The sequence below is a fragment of the Amblyomma mixtum genome, chromosome 2, assembly GCF_055824585.1.
Source record: "Amblyomma mixtum isolate Tamu chromosome 2, ASM5582458v1, whole genome shotgun sequence".
Taxonomy (NCBI): domain Eukaryota; kingdom Metazoa; phylum Arthropoda; class Arachnida; order Ixodida; family Ixodidae; genus Amblyomma; species Amblyomma mixtum.
This window is the reverse complement of record NC_143013.1, coordinates 279,636,497-279,651,719: the sequence shown is the minus strand read 5'-3', so window position 1 is coordinate 279,651,719 and position 15,223 is coordinate 279,636,497. Positions and strand designations below refer to the sequence as shown.

Below are 15,223 nucleotides of genomic sequence, written 5' to 3'. Positions count from 1 at the left end.
CGTTTTCTTTGTGTTTGCTAGGCGCTGTTTGCAATTGCACTCTGCGTGCATTCTGACGCTCAGAGCCGTGAGACCGTTGCTTACTCATTTCGCGGTTAATCTTCTCGTCATTTTCCCTTTATCTTGTTCTCTTTGTTTGCGTTTCTTCAAGTGTAGGTATGCGAAGATGGAGAAACGCCAAACAGGTCGCAATATTCAAAACTTATAGCAGGCTTTTGCACATTAAAATTTATATAGCGCTGAGTAACGCATTTTTCTTCCGGCAGTACGATTGGAATAGAAATGATGGAGCTCCTCGCTGCCTTTGAACGTACGTCACCTGCACGTACGCATACCGCAGTGTCTATAGGAAACATTTCGCTAGCTGAGAAGCAGTTAGCGCAGCGTGTTTTCGTGTGTGTCTACGTCCTGCCCACCATATCTCTGTAACAGTTCCTCTTACGTGTTTCTGCGGCTTCGCCGTCTCATTCTCTGATCCGAACATTCTTTAAGCCTGTGCTTGTTACCTTGGCAGTGTCTGCACTCGCAGAGAGCAGTTCCAGCTTGTGCATGTTGTTTGTTTGTTTGTTTGTTTGTTTGTTTGTTTGTTTGTTTGTTTGTTTGTTTGTTTGTTTGTTTGTTTGTTTGTTTGTTTGTTTGTTTTCATCCTCACAGCGCCCTCAGATGAGCAATAATGCAGCGGGGAGTAACACTCAGGGGGTAAATACACGAGTTGAAACATGCCAGGCAGTCACCACCGTTCAGTTATGCGCTTCAAATTATGCGACCGTAGAGATTTTAGAGAGAAAAATGCGCGCGCAGAGATGCTGTAGAGCGTGGAAAATGGCTTCGTTTCTTTATACCTCGCTGGGCTGACGAAGAGAGCCAACGAACGAAAACAAGTTTAAATCAGTGAATATTGTTGTTGTGTTGTGTTGGGTTTAATGGCGCATAAGCAGCTAAGAAATCAGTGGATGTTTACACGCAAAAAAAAAAAATACCGCGGACTAACAGGAGGGCCGTAACAGAACCAAAGCAGCGAAGCTACCATAGTGACAGCGAAACGCGCCCGCTGCTACTTAGCTGACACCACGGCATGTTAGAACACACGCGTGGTTAGAGCAGAGCCCTGTAGTTGCCTCATCGACTATTACACCCGACCGTGGAGCTCCACCGCGTATACACGGCGGGGGCCATTGTTCACCGATACCGATCGGAGTAGGCAGAGCTTTCGTTCGTGGCGCCATCACGCTCGTAGGCGATGTGCTAAGTGGTTTCCGCTTTGTTTCTGCCCATTCTCTTCTATATTTTTTCGCACCGACGCCAATCCCGGAAAGCGTAATCTCGGTATTCAGGCTCGTGCGCATGCTAGAGAGAAGGGGGCGGGGGGAGAGAGTTAGGCCAGGCAGCGATGTTCTGTCGCCAACACGTGAGGCGCAGCCCAGCCGGCCGCGACGGTCTCGTTTCACCGTCAATCGAGCGTGCACGAGAACCGAGCCGCGCTGATAGAAACGGACGCCGACGTGGCTAGGCTCTGCTGGGGGTCGCAAGGCAGCCGGGACGCTGTGCCTGCCTTTGTTTCTGACTCGGTGTCGCAATTAGTTTGGGCTCGTGTGGTTGAGCCCCGCGGGGTGTAGGAGGAGGGACACACACGGTGGCCGACGCCCGCACAGGTCGAATCACGGGAAGATCAATTCCCTCCCCCGAGTACTTATTTTGCCTTTTGTCTTTCTACTGTCTTTCTTTTTTCACCTGCCGTATATGCTAGCGACGTATACTGTGTTGGTAAAAAATTAATGAGAAACGGGAGGTGAAATCGTGTTATTTCATCATTCGTTTCTCTCGGTCTACTTTATTTTATCCCTCCATTTTTCCCCTTGGCCTTTGTTAGGGTTTACGATGACCTGCCTAGGAAATCCGTCGACCCTGCTATAGATTGTTTCGGGTAGTCGGTGTCCAGTGAGCTGTGTCCGTGTACCCTATCTAACCGGTCTTCAGTTCCGATTTGGGACTGGTCCGATTTGGGGACCGAACACACTGCGGTACTCGAATGACAGCACGGCGTTTCTTTTGCGTACGCTTTGGACGGCCGCGCCTGTTTTTTTTTTCTTTTCTGCAACCTTGAAACAAAATCGGTGAGCCTCGTGCTGAACGCATTGTTTGTCATCTAATATCGGTGTTGTGAAGAAACGACAAAGCCCGCGGGGGTCGTTGTTCTGTAATGGAACCGTACCTGCGCATTCAGTAGTGCGTCATTACCATTTTTTTCTTCACGAATTTAACGTTCTTCAGATAATGATGACGGTGAAAACATTTGAATTGGAACTAAAATCGGCGATAAGTCCTCCTACTCCGGGGGTCCATTGGATTTTGCAGCAGGTTTAATCTTTTTTGTCAACTCCTGCTGAACTTTCAAGTCTGAGCTGGTCAGCAGTTTCCTCTCAGCGATCAATCTTAGGTTCTTTTATCTTTTCTATTTGTTATGGCGGGCCCATACCATGTAGTGTAGCTCCACCTCTACGCCACCGTGTGCTCATTGTGGCTTATAGTCTTCTGGGCATATTGTGTGGTCTATCTGAACTTGAGTAGGTGTTTGTGCTCAGGGTCATTTCCTGTTTCTTGCCAAGTTCATCCGGTGGCGCGTATTCCATTCTGTCTTGCCTATGCTGCTGTAAGATATCTGAGTATATAGCCAGCATGTCTGAGTAATTGTGTTCGTCCGTGTGTTGGGTTAGCCGGGGTAGATGTGCCCTGGCTGCGGCGTGTGCTTCTTCGTTCTTCTGTACGGACTGATGCACTGCCGTCCGTATCATCTTTGCTTGCTTTCCGGCTTCTTTCACTCCCTTCAGGATCCTAATGGCTGCCTGTCCCATTCTGTCCAAGATGTAGTTCCTGCACGCTTCTTGCGAACTACAACGTTTATCAGAACTACGTCGTGATTCTACAGAACAACTCTGTGCGGGTTTGATGAGGATGGAGTCAACTGTAGTTATCCGCTTTGCTGAAACCCACTATACCATGAGGGCATAACAATGAGTGACAACAGTTCGCTTCAGCCAATTGGAATGCTGCGGTCTGGCGATGTCACTCCTCCCTGCCCCAACTAATTAGCGAAGTTTACGACTGATTACGCGTTTTGGCTCCATAGGTCTTCTAATGCAAAAGATATCACATAAGTTTACCGTAAGATAATTCTGGTTCATTGCTTGGAAAAAAGGGAAAAAGGGTAAAAAATTGAGAACAAAGAATAAAAAAACAGCAACTTTATTATGGACGCAAGAAGCCCTCATTAACCAAAGTAGTCCATGAACAGCCTTATAGGCTGACGACCACTTGCGCCGCTGCCTGATTACTCTGCTCCCAGTTATCGGTCGTCCGCAGAGGTGGTCACATGCACAGCACAGCTTTTATGTGTCCAAGCTATACAGGTTTTCCCACTCTGAATATACCTTCAGTCATCCCGTCGCTATCACAGGCGTCGCAAACAGATTGTCGGCCCTACCGATGGCGACTGAATAATGACTTCTAACGCCCAGCCACACACGACACAGCGAGGCTTTAGCAGTTGTGCCGGAATGCAAAAGTGCTCATAAAGCCATCTAGTACATAGATGGAAAGATGAATCTTCCTGTCCGCTTCGGCTGAAGCGTGAAATATAGTTCTGCCTGCCATTAAGCACCAAGTGATGGCTCGAACTTTCAAACTTTTAATGGGGATCTGCAGAGGAGGTAGAGTGTAACCTTGTTTCCGTTTACAAAAGCACGCGCGTTAAAATACCGCCGCCCGTGTGGTTAGTTATAGGTCGACACACCACTTCAAGTTTCTCTTTTTTTTTTTGTGATCACTCTGCTAGCCAACGCTATGTAGCGTACGATATGGAAGTGATAATAATGGCCCTGCTTTGCATCCAAGAAACGGCTTCTCCATGCGTAAGTTTCTGCGCATTCCAAATTATCAGTTATAACCACCTGGTGTCGTATATTAATCTCAAAGAGAAGCGAAATACAAGACCAAAAAAGCGCATTCACGACCTTAGATATGTAACACATGTTCAGCTCGGGTCCAGCACGTGTATAGCCATATTACTGCGTATTTCAATATGCAGTGTCCGCAAAAAACAGTAACACCGCCTGAGACGGACATAATGCTATACCACGACTGTCTTTAGCGGAACCTTCCAGACAACCTACTACGTCATATCGTTCGTCTTCTTCGTCTCTTACCTTCCTTCTCCGCACATTCAAGATGAGCCTAGAACCACTGGAATCAACCAAACTTTTGCATTACCGCACTTTGGCTTGTTGCTTATTAACGGCAAGCGCAAGCTTGCCGTTAATTGTATTTGTTTCGAGATTCGCCTAAGTTTTTTAACTTCGCCACCCAACGAAGATAGCACTTCGCACATTAGGGACCTCCCTTTTTTTACCAGTTAATGTCAGTGTCTGAGGGCGGCAGAGGCAAGCTGCAGTGTCCGAAATTCTCGAGCAGATTTCCATTCTCGCCTCTTTTTTTCCTCATTCATCTGAGAAGACCGTGCCGAAGAGATAACGAGCTGACAAGCCTATTAAGGTCTCACTGCTTATTCCATTACACGTCAAAGGAACCATTAGCGCCAGGGGTAAGATAGGGCGTCACCGGATTTTCGTTTCGGCCCAGTAAACACTGGAGCGAAAATGGTAATTGTCCTAGCTCAAACTAACAGCCGAAATTGGGAACGGGATTACCTTGCAATAGAATGAGCGCCGGCTTTATATTCTTCTAGGTAGACGTCCTAAAGTTTGTTGTGGGGAAAAAAATGATAGAAAGCGCGAAGAAGGCGGACTTAGACGAGAACCCATTAGAATGGCGAACAAGTCTTATTTACGAAAACTTGGATTCTTTCTTTATAAAGACAGGAATAATGAACGCATCGAGAGAGGCAGTCTTCGAACCAACTCGTTCCCAAATGTCTCAAGAATGGAGCCGTTCTTCGAAGTTCTGCAGAGAAGGGCGGAACTCAAAGCGTGCTTCCCAATTCGCAGGCACCGAGGTGGAAGCTATATCAAACGGGCCTCATGAAATCAGGGACAGAATGCTTTTAAGTATGCAAGTTGGAAAGGTCAGCTATTGGGCGGCACTTAGGCTATCGCACGACGCAATATTGCAATTTCTGAGCCCGCTGTCGCCAAGTTCAGCTCTGACTTCATCGCCAGTGCGCCGTGAGACCAAGTACAATATATAGTATAGTATAGTATAGTATAGTATAGTATAGTATAGTATAGTATAGTATAGTATAGTATAGTATAGTATAGTATAGTATAGTATAGTACAACACAGAACGGCGTACGTAGCATAGGGTAATGTGGAGTATGGTATGGTATGGTATGGTACGGTACGGTACGGTACGGTACGGTATGGTATGGTGTGGTGTGGTATGGTATGGTATGGTACGGTACGGTACGGTATGGTATGGTGTGGTGTGGTATGGTATGGTATGGTATGGTATGGTATGGTATGGTATGGTATGGTGTGGTGTGGTGTGGTGTGGTGTGGTGTGGTGTGGTGTGGTGTGGTGTGGTGTGGTGTGGTGTGGTGTGGTGTGGTATGGTGTGGTATGGTATGGTATGGTATGGTATGGTATGGTATGGTATGGTATGGTATGGTATGGTATGGTATGGTATGGTATGGTATGGTAAGGAATGTATTGAGGTACTGAAGCGTATGCAAAGTTTATACTACCTTTTATTAAAGTAGCGTACCGAGCACAGTAGAAAATGGGTTGCGTTTCGAGCGCATGTCTGCGCCTTTTCTGCTCCTATGTGGTGAACGACAGATGTACTGCGGGCCCATGTAGTGAGAGTAAACTTTATCTGTTTGACTCCGTGGCTGCCAGAAGGTGGCTTCCTTGGTCATGGACTCCAGCGGCCTTGACGAAATTTTTTCACGCCACCCACCAAGCATACACCTGGTAGTCCAGCAGTTGTCACTGAGTCAGCCGTTCCTCCTAGCAGACAAGGGTGGGGTGTGGGGGGAGGTCAATGTTGGACAAATTCTGGCACCACTGCTATCATGGCCTACAGTGTAGGGGGCTCTCTAGCAGAAAAGGCACTCTGGCAATCTGGCGTGAGTGTGGTGCCGAAGCTCGCCATAGACAAACACCCTATGAGAGCCCCGCTTTCTAGGCCTATTTAGATCACGACTACAGAAGGTAGACACTCTCCCTCATGGTTGGAATTCTCAATGGCTGGTCTGCAGACACCGAAGTTATTGGGCGCGACGTACGACGCCGAAGCCAGAACATGCATGCAGGCTAGTAGATGTGTGCCTAGCTAGAATGGCTTCCTCAAAATACACACAAGCGACGAAACGAAATGAACGAAAGATGGTTTTCCGTTCGATTCCAGCTAAACCAACGCCAACATCGGCGGCGCTTACCCCGGAAGTCCTCTGTGGACATCCGGGTGTAACAAAAAAAAATGAAATTTGCCACAGCAGGAAGGCAAATGGAATGAGCAGCAAACGGGAATCGCAAAAGGAAGTGAAGAAACAAAACTATGGAACAAAGAGTTGCACTACGAGCGATTCTATCGGTTTTCCCAGGGTGAGCCAACAACCAGATCCTACGTCTCCTCTTCCCAAGTAGCGGTTAATTGTTAATCCAATTTTGCTCCGAGCGCGCGCGCACGCACATACACCACGCGCACGACTTGATTTCGTTATTCGGCTTCCCGCACCACCCTCAGTCCTTTCCGAGACAAACATTCTGGGACAAGCCTCGCCGCCGAGGGGCGCGCTAGGCCAACCCTTGCGCGCTGAGGCTGCTGCTTACGTAGCCCGAGAGGCACCCTTCCGTCCTCTCCACTTCCCTACGTGAAGCTCCTCCGGAAGGAAGAACCGGCTCGTTTACTTGTTTCGCCCGATCTGGCCGATCGGTTTCGGATCTTCCGCGACTGTTTTTTTTTTTCTTTGCTCGCGTAGAGCTATGTGTATGCGCGTGTGTGGGTGCGTGCGTGCGGCGGCGGATCCATTTACGCGATTCGAGACAGGATTATTTTTTTCCCCCTTTGTGTATGTACGCAAACGTCTTTTACTTATTGTTCGTTTGAAGCATGGTGGGTTATTTTATTAGCACAAAAACCATTCCTGTCTTCGGTTCTCTGCTTTTCTTTGCTTTTTTGAGGGGGAGAGGGGAGGGGGAGAGGTATCTGTTTCTTTGCTGTCATTTTATTTGCTTCCTAATACCGAAAGTGCCGATGCTGCGTTAGTGTAGAGGTGCCCCTCTCCGCCCGAGAAGTCCGCTTTGGTGTCGTCTCGGTGCATCAACTTATTGGCGGCTCGTTAGGGCCCCAAACAGCCATCGGTTCAGGAGATCAATGGAGGGTCAAGAGCGAGAAGACGGGGGAGAGGAAAATCTCATGTGCGAAGGCGGGGTTGTTCTCGTTAAAAGGACGGATACGTACATTACTTTGGACCTACTTGTGAAGGTTCAGGGAAACGAGAAATAGGATTTATAGCTGGCTCTCAGCGAAAACGGCCGTGATTTTGAGTCCCGCCCGGCGTCTCGATAAGGACTGCGGTCGTTCGCGGGCCGTGTTTAGTGCGCGGATGTACTTTCATCTCCCGGCGACTAAATAAGAGCCGCAGCGGTGGCTCACTGGTTACGGTGCTCGGCTGCTGACCCGAAAGACGCGGGTTCGATCCCGGCCGCGGTGGTTGAATTTCTTTGGAGGAGAAATTCTAGAGGTCCATGTACTGCGCGATGTCAGTGCACGTTAAAGAACCCCAGGTGGTCGAAATTTCCGGAGCCCTCCACTACGACGTCTCTCATAGCCTTAGTCGCTTTGGGACGTTAAACCCCATAAACCAAACCAAACTAAATAAGAACCTACCCGTCTCCATTTTCCAATTTTTTTTCATCCCGGTACATTGTGCGTCTGTATGAAACATGTCTTCGGCGAATGCGAACGCGCAAGAATTTCACTTATTGCTCCACATCGTAAAACTACCATCAGAACTGCTCTGTTGCAGAAGTGGGCTGTAGAAAGCGACTTGAAGAACACCAAATATGCAGGCGAATACGGCTTCAGCGCTCTATTACGGACGGCGGTGCGGCGAGCAGATGTAGTCATTAAGGATGGCTCCACATTTCTTCTGCATAGGGAATCGACAGTTATGCTTTCAAGTATTGTTGACGAAGTTACCGCTCGCTGACACATACTAAAAAACAGACATTTTTCTGAGGCTTCCCTGTATCCTTTTTCTTCACCTCGATGAATTTCCTTGATGAACCGCTCGGGCTTCAACTGCGGTGCCTTTGCAGAACTACGATAAGCGCGAAAATTCTCTGAGGTGTTTTGTTGTGCGAGAACGACTGCGCAAAGTATCGTATTTTTTCTTCTAATTCTTCTGCAGTGCTTTTGGTGAATTTAAACGCGATAAGGAAAGAAGAAGCAGGGATGCTGTTGAATTTCCGGTCGAGCTCCCCTTCCTACGAACATACAGCATAGCGAGTCAAAGGAAGTTAGCACAAGTGAACGATAACTGGAGAGGGATATTGTAAACGCGCGACACTGGGCTTCACGAACACGAGGATAACGAGAGTCGGATCACTCTCACTGCTCAGACTATGGGGAGTTCAGCAGAGGTACAGGCGGCCAAGCACAGCGGCACTTCAACGCTTCACAAATGTTGCTTTCTGCCAACCTTCCCCGTGCTGCGAACATGGAAACGTCTCGACACTCTCGCTATCGACATCGGATGGATGGACGGAATTTAGGAGTGTCCCCTTTGAATTCCCGTTTCAAAGGGACGCTCCGAAATTCCGAACCGCAGCGCCCAGCTCAACGATTCCGCTACTCCAGTCGTCAGTCAATTGTACTAATCGTTTTTACTCGCCACTGTACATAGATATTCTCTGTACAACTTTATGGGGCTCAGGTTGTGTACCAAGCTATATTGTGGTTGCGTCATTTAAATAAGCCTTCACACCACACTTCTATCCTGAATACATCTTCGTGGGAATACACGCTAACTTCGGCTATCTCTTGGTATACCACAGGATTGCGTCGTTCATTTTTGCGATCTTCAATGGGGCCTTCAGAAAAGCCGCAGTTAAGTATCCCGGCAGAGCCATCCTAGCTGAATACGTTTTTTCTTCCGCTTGTAAGAGAAAAAATGCTGGCTATTTGATGTTCGCTAGCGTACGCTGCATACCACACGAACGTTTGCTGAACATTCCCAACCACGGTGGCTCCGTCGCGCTGCCAACGACCGACTCGAATACGGCGGCTGCGCTTGCATACCTTACCTATCGCACCGCTTCCACACTCTTCGGGCATTCATTAGCACCCCAATGTACAATCCTCACCAGTGCACAGCTCTTCTGTTCCCACCTGCGAAAGGCGTTGCCCTGTTTTGCAAGTGGAAGTTACGTGGTGAGTCACTGCGTGTCGCAAAGTGAAGGACACATTGATGAAGGATGAAGGATGAAGGATTGGCGAAGACCGCCAGGGCTACACAGAAGGCAGAGCACGCAGCTGTTTCTGGAAAACCAAACTCTCTTCAGTACTCGCGACATGCGCGGCTAAAAGAAAGGATAGTGAGGAAACAGAGGCGCACACAAAAGCGGAAGAACGCAGAGTTAAGCCCGGAGGGGTACGCGCGGCGCATTCTCGATGTGACACGCTTGGATCCAAGATGAATGGATGGAGGACCCGCGTAATTACCCAGCAGCAGCGTGGTTTTGCGGTGGGCCCGGATCTGGTCGCGACTCCATTACACAAGGCCGACGAGGCCCGCGGTCTCGGTCTCGCCTCTTGCACCGCCACCGATGCCGCGCGGTGCAGGATTTCACGGCGGCGGCGAAGTTCTGCGCCGCGCCGGGCGGCGAGGCTTACGGCTTACTCGCCCTCCTCTCCGCCCCGTTTTTCCTTCTTCCCTATACCACCCACAAACCCCTTCTTTCCAGCTTCACGTGTCACAGCCCGAAAGCCCTGCCTGCATGCCCGAACGCGTCGCGGCGCACGTTGTCGAGAGAGCGTCCAAACGACTTCTCCGCTAATGGCTTTGTAACGGGCCTTCGGCCGCGTGCTCTCCCTTCCGACAGGCCTTGCGAGCGTACGTGAAGGCTTCGGCGAGAAAACTTCTTTTGGCGGTCTTGCGCGCATATGCGCGGAAGCGAGGATGTTGACAAAGCGTTCACATTGCTCACGTGTCGACGACGACCGCCGAGAGATGTTCATCAACGCGGCCGTCCCTATATTGTGTGGCGTGATATATCTTGTCGAGTGACGTCTTTAGCTAGAAAATGGGATGTGGTAGCCGCGGGGAGAAGGCTGAGTGGGTTTAAATATAACATAGGGGTTGGATCAAGCGGGAATGCCGTGGCATATCTGTGGCGGTCCCTACAAGACAACAGCGGGAGCGACAGACGGTACTCAAGAACATCAGCGCAACGTGGTCTTATTATTTTCTTTTATTACAGGAGCCTGTTGTTCTGCTTAATCACAACCAGACTGCTGCAGAGACACTGCTGAAGCTCCGCCGTGAAAAGGAAAAAAACAAAGTCTAGGGGCATGTCGGGTTGAGACTATAGAATCTTCTGCGAGATTCATATTTTGGGCCTTCATCCCACACGAGGCTTACAGTTTTTTGTTGTTCTTCTTTTGGTTTCGAAGACCCAAGCAGGTTTGACAATTCAATTTTTAAGAAGGATTAAAACGCGCTAGCAAAGAGATTCGTGCGCTATGCTGTTCAACAATGTCGCCTTCAGTCAGCGCACGGCCTTCTGATTCAGTTCTTTTAGGAGCTATTCTTTTCAAAAGTGTTCCCTTCAGTGCACACCGATTGGTTTCGAGAGAACGGGACAAACATTGCCTCACTAGGAAAGGAGGGAGTTCCAGACTTCATTGCTTTGGCTCGAAGCTCCGCCTCCTATTCTCCATCCTGCATCGGGAGCAACCGCTCTCTGTTCTGCATCGCTAAAGCCGTGCACTGCCGCGCAGGCTGGAACCGCCGTCAGCCAATAAGAGGCCGAACTCAAGAGTCTGCTTAAAAGGACAGCGGCTCTGATTGGTCGTAGCTGCCGACGTCGTATGGTCGACTTTCGTCATTGCTAGCACGTGACGCATGGGGCACTGACCAATCACAACGTGCTTTTGCTTACACGACTGTCATTTTGAATGCGTCCTCATATTAGCATGCGCCAGCCTTAGAATTTCGACGATTGAAACCCGGTTTCAGTGCGGAAATATATAGAAGAAAGAGAATTATGCAACAGGCCAGGAAAGGACTTGTTCTTTTTTTGTCGGAACTTTTCGTTCACTTTGAAATAAGGAAAGATACTTTCCCGTCTTCGTTTCGCGATCTCAACTGCCTGGAGTTCATTTCTCCTGAGAACCTTCTCCGAATGAAACGCGGGCCACGGCGGCCTCATGGTCGCTTCCTTTTGCGTGGATACTGGAGTCGATAAACTTGATAACCAACGGGACGCGAATGTCTGTGTGTATGCTACCCTATTCATAGGAAAGGAGTCTCGCAATCGTCTTAGGAGAGAAGCCGCACGCTATTCCATCAGGAGAAAGAGTTTGTACCAAACGAGAGACAGGAAGGGGGAAAAGGTGGAAGAGTGGATGAGGCAAATGCCAGATGAGGCAACTCGAAAAAGAGGCCTCGCGGTTACTCGGAACGTCATAGCCTTTTTTTTTGTGTGTGTGTGTGTGTGTTTCGTTCTGACTATCAAATAAGCCCGACGGCGTCTCTCGACATTGAATCCGGCCTGGTTGCTTGCGTCCATTAGTCGTGAAACATTTTGTTCCTCTGCAGCCTAACTAAAGTAAGAACGTTCGTTCCGTTTTTTTTTTTTGTGAATGCCAGGAAGTGTTCTTGCTGTTTAGCGTTGATGTAATTCACTGTACCCGCTGCTAAAATTTCCCCCCTCCCCTGAAATCTAGAGATAGAAGACTGAGTCACTCGAGTCAGATTCAATTTATGTACCTAAGTTTTCAAGAAGCAGCTCTCTATAAACCAGCTTTCTCGATTTCACATACACAGTAGGGGTGTACGTACCCAGACACCCTTAGGGTGTGGAAGGGGGTTAGCTGTTCCAGACCCTCGGGGGACGCCCTCGAAATAGCGTGACAAGCGAGGCCAGGATACGACTACCAGGTGACAAAGGGTGCGGCCGGTAGCAAGCCATTGTTTGGGTCGGAGTCAAAGGTTTAGTGAATAATAAAATTTGTACAGAAGAGGGACGGTACAAAGGATTTACAATCACTCATAAGAACACACGCGGAGTGTTCTACAAAAAAGTGCAATACAAGCAAACCAATACTTCATAGAGGCTACAACAGAAAGAGAAATCTTACAATAATTGCGCACTAATGCACGAGAGAGGCAAACAAAAGAAACACAAGTTGTTTACCGTATACCGCGGCAATCCGATGACCGGGGTATCACGAGGAGGCTGTCCCGAAGACTGACACGCGTTGCCTCGCAGGTCCGTGACTGTGCGTCTGTGGACTTGAATTCCGGGAGTCGCGCAGCTGTAGCTCTTCTTCTAAGCCAGACCATGGTACCGGCTAGCCGCCAGCTCTAAACGCTCTTGCGAACTATGTAGGTAGGGCGTCCCTAAACACGACCGACGCTACGCCCTCCCCACCGGTCAAAGGTATATTTCTTTTTCTCCCTATTCTCGCACTTCCTAAAGCGTGCGCAGGCCTTTCGCGCCGCGCCGCCTACTCAAGTGTGCGCCGATATGTGTGACACTTTAATAAAACTTTCTTGAGATCGCTGGTTGGTCTTTTGAATAAAACTGAGATGATGCGAGAAGGGTTGGTATCTGAATTTCACGAGTAAACAGTTCTCGTTACTATTTCGAAAGGCTTTCTACTTTTAAATGTGCTGTCAGCGCTACTTCTCTTACCATTTAGAAGAAAATGACACGTGAACTAGCGCTTCCAGCACAACTCAGTGAGCGCACTGACTGCGCAGCTTCAACCCAACTCACTAGAACTAGCGATGCGGACCTGGGATGCATTATGCAGTATCTTTCTCGCTCTCTCTCTGTCACTCAAAGACGCTGCATTGGTAGCGACTGCTCCGGTGAAGCGTTGATCCCGGTTTCGAACCCTGGACCAGGACGAATTTTTCTTTAACTACGTGTCTTCTGCGGAAGTTCCTCTGTAGCGGTACGGCTGCGCTTGGGTAGATGCCAATGAGTAATTATTATCTTATTATATTCAAATTTTGTTGAACGCGGATATCTTTAGTCTTGTACCCGGACAGCTTCAGTATATGAAAACGAGTGGCTCATATCCTTAGCCGTCTTTCACAAAGACATTGACAGCTGCTGTGCCCGTTTTCAAAGCTGGTTAGTTCCCATAGCCAAGTGTCGCAGCCCATCGTATACAACGCGATGTGAGGTTGAGGTTGTTGCAAGCTACAGATAGGATTAGCGTTGCGGGCTCTGCAGGCAATTGCCGTAGCGACAGCTAAATATTAATTAAGCTCCACAATTCAAGCACTTCCACTAACTGCAGCAGTAAAAAAAAAAAAAGAATCGGGTAATGGCTCAGTCGGGGGAAGCGCTTGTCTTGAAATCTGCCCACACAGTGGGTTCTGTTGAGCTCTCAACGTGTCGTGCAGGTGTCTTTTTCCTTCCTTTATTTCCTATTGTCAAGATACAGGTTCTATTCGGGAGAAATTCAGCTGGATCCTGGCTTCCGAACTAGTAGCCTTCCCTGAGCTAAGAGTTGTGAACAGAGAAGCGGACATTATCTGCAATCAGCCTTTGCAACGGACATTAACGCTAGCGCCTTCAGCGCGCCAGATCCTTCCCATCATTTTTGTTTTCACTCTTTTTCTCCCTTTCTCTCTCTGTTTTGTTTATCTTCTTTAATGATGAGAAAGCACGTGGAAGGCTTTTCAAAAAAAGGATCCAGAACATCCCTTCTTTTCGCCTTCGGGCTATAGCGTCTGACAGGTGTCTTGCATATGGACCATATCTGGATCGTCGCGGGAGAATGAGCATCAGAGCTCTAGTTTTGAAATCAGCTCGAGGCTATCCAAAGGTGGACACGGCACCACGTGTCAGGATCGCATCGTATGGAGCGACAAACTAAGAAACCGGTCTGCCGAATCTTGCTAACCTTGCGTCTGTGACGATCCTTCTCCAACGCCGCTCCCACCCTCTCCCCCGTTCTCTTTCCCAATACAGGGAAATATCGAAAAATCGGGGACTCCCTCTCCTTTCCCTTAAACTCCGCAGTTTTTATACTAATGCCGTGTCCTTTTCGATTCCGGTCGATATCAATGGTTCCGATCGTTTTGTAACCGGTGATCCTTAATGTTGTGTAACGCAAGTCTCCAGTTCGACCGCGTAATTACCTTTTTTTCTATATCAACGTGCTCTATATGTTCTGGTTCGTCGATTCTCCGAATCGTAAAATTTCTTCCTTTCGCTCAGTGATTAGCCTGTCTAGACACCAGGACATTTCCTGTGTCGATCTTTACGCTTTTCTTCGTTCTTAGGGATTTTATCTGGACGAGACATAATTTAACCTGCAGTGCTCAAAACAATAAAATTAAACAGTCATCTTATTATTTTTTCTGCAGTAAATTGGACTCCCGGGTCTTTAAAATCAATCTGCTTGCAGTGGTACGTCATGAATTGCAAGTTATGTTTTAACGACCAAGAAATAAAAAAAAAAGTGCGCAACATTTACAGCGCTAGCCGCCGCAGCAGCAATAAATCAGTTGATAACAGGACAACACAATATTGACACATCCGGTATTTTCCCTTTTTCGACAGGTTACAAAACAAGACAGGGACATGGCGAAAAAGTAATGTCCCTAACTTTCAGAATTAATTCCTTTAAGTACTCTTACTTGGCACGAATTATAGTTGACTCGAAAGACCTCACTAACGACGCAGTTATGCAGAAGATATTAGGGTAATTTGAAGAGCACCTAAAAAAATTTACTCATATTGCTTTTGTGTGTGTGTGTTTGTGTGTGTGTGTGTGTGTGTGCGTGTGCGCGTGTGTGTGTGTGTGTGTGTGTGTGTGTGTGTGTGTGTGTGTGTGTGTGTGTGTGTGTGTGCGTGCGTGTGCGCGTGTGTGTGTGTGTGTGTGTGTGTGTGTGTGTGTGTGTGTGTGTGTGTGTGTGTGCGTGTGCGCGTGTGTGTGTGTGTGTGAGTGCGTGTGTGTGTGTGTGTGTGTGTGTGTGTGTGTGTGTGTGTGTGTGCGCGTGTGCGTGTGCGCGTGTG

General features: G+C 48.3%; 1 protein-coding gene across 4 annotated transcripts in view; it reads left to right on the top strand.

The window, feature by feature from the left end:
* The window catches only part of Nos (Nitric oxide synthase), a 317,570-nt gene that overhangs the window by 223,751 nt on the left and 78,596 nt on the right, over window positions 1–15,223 (top strand). The window lies entirely within an intron of this gene.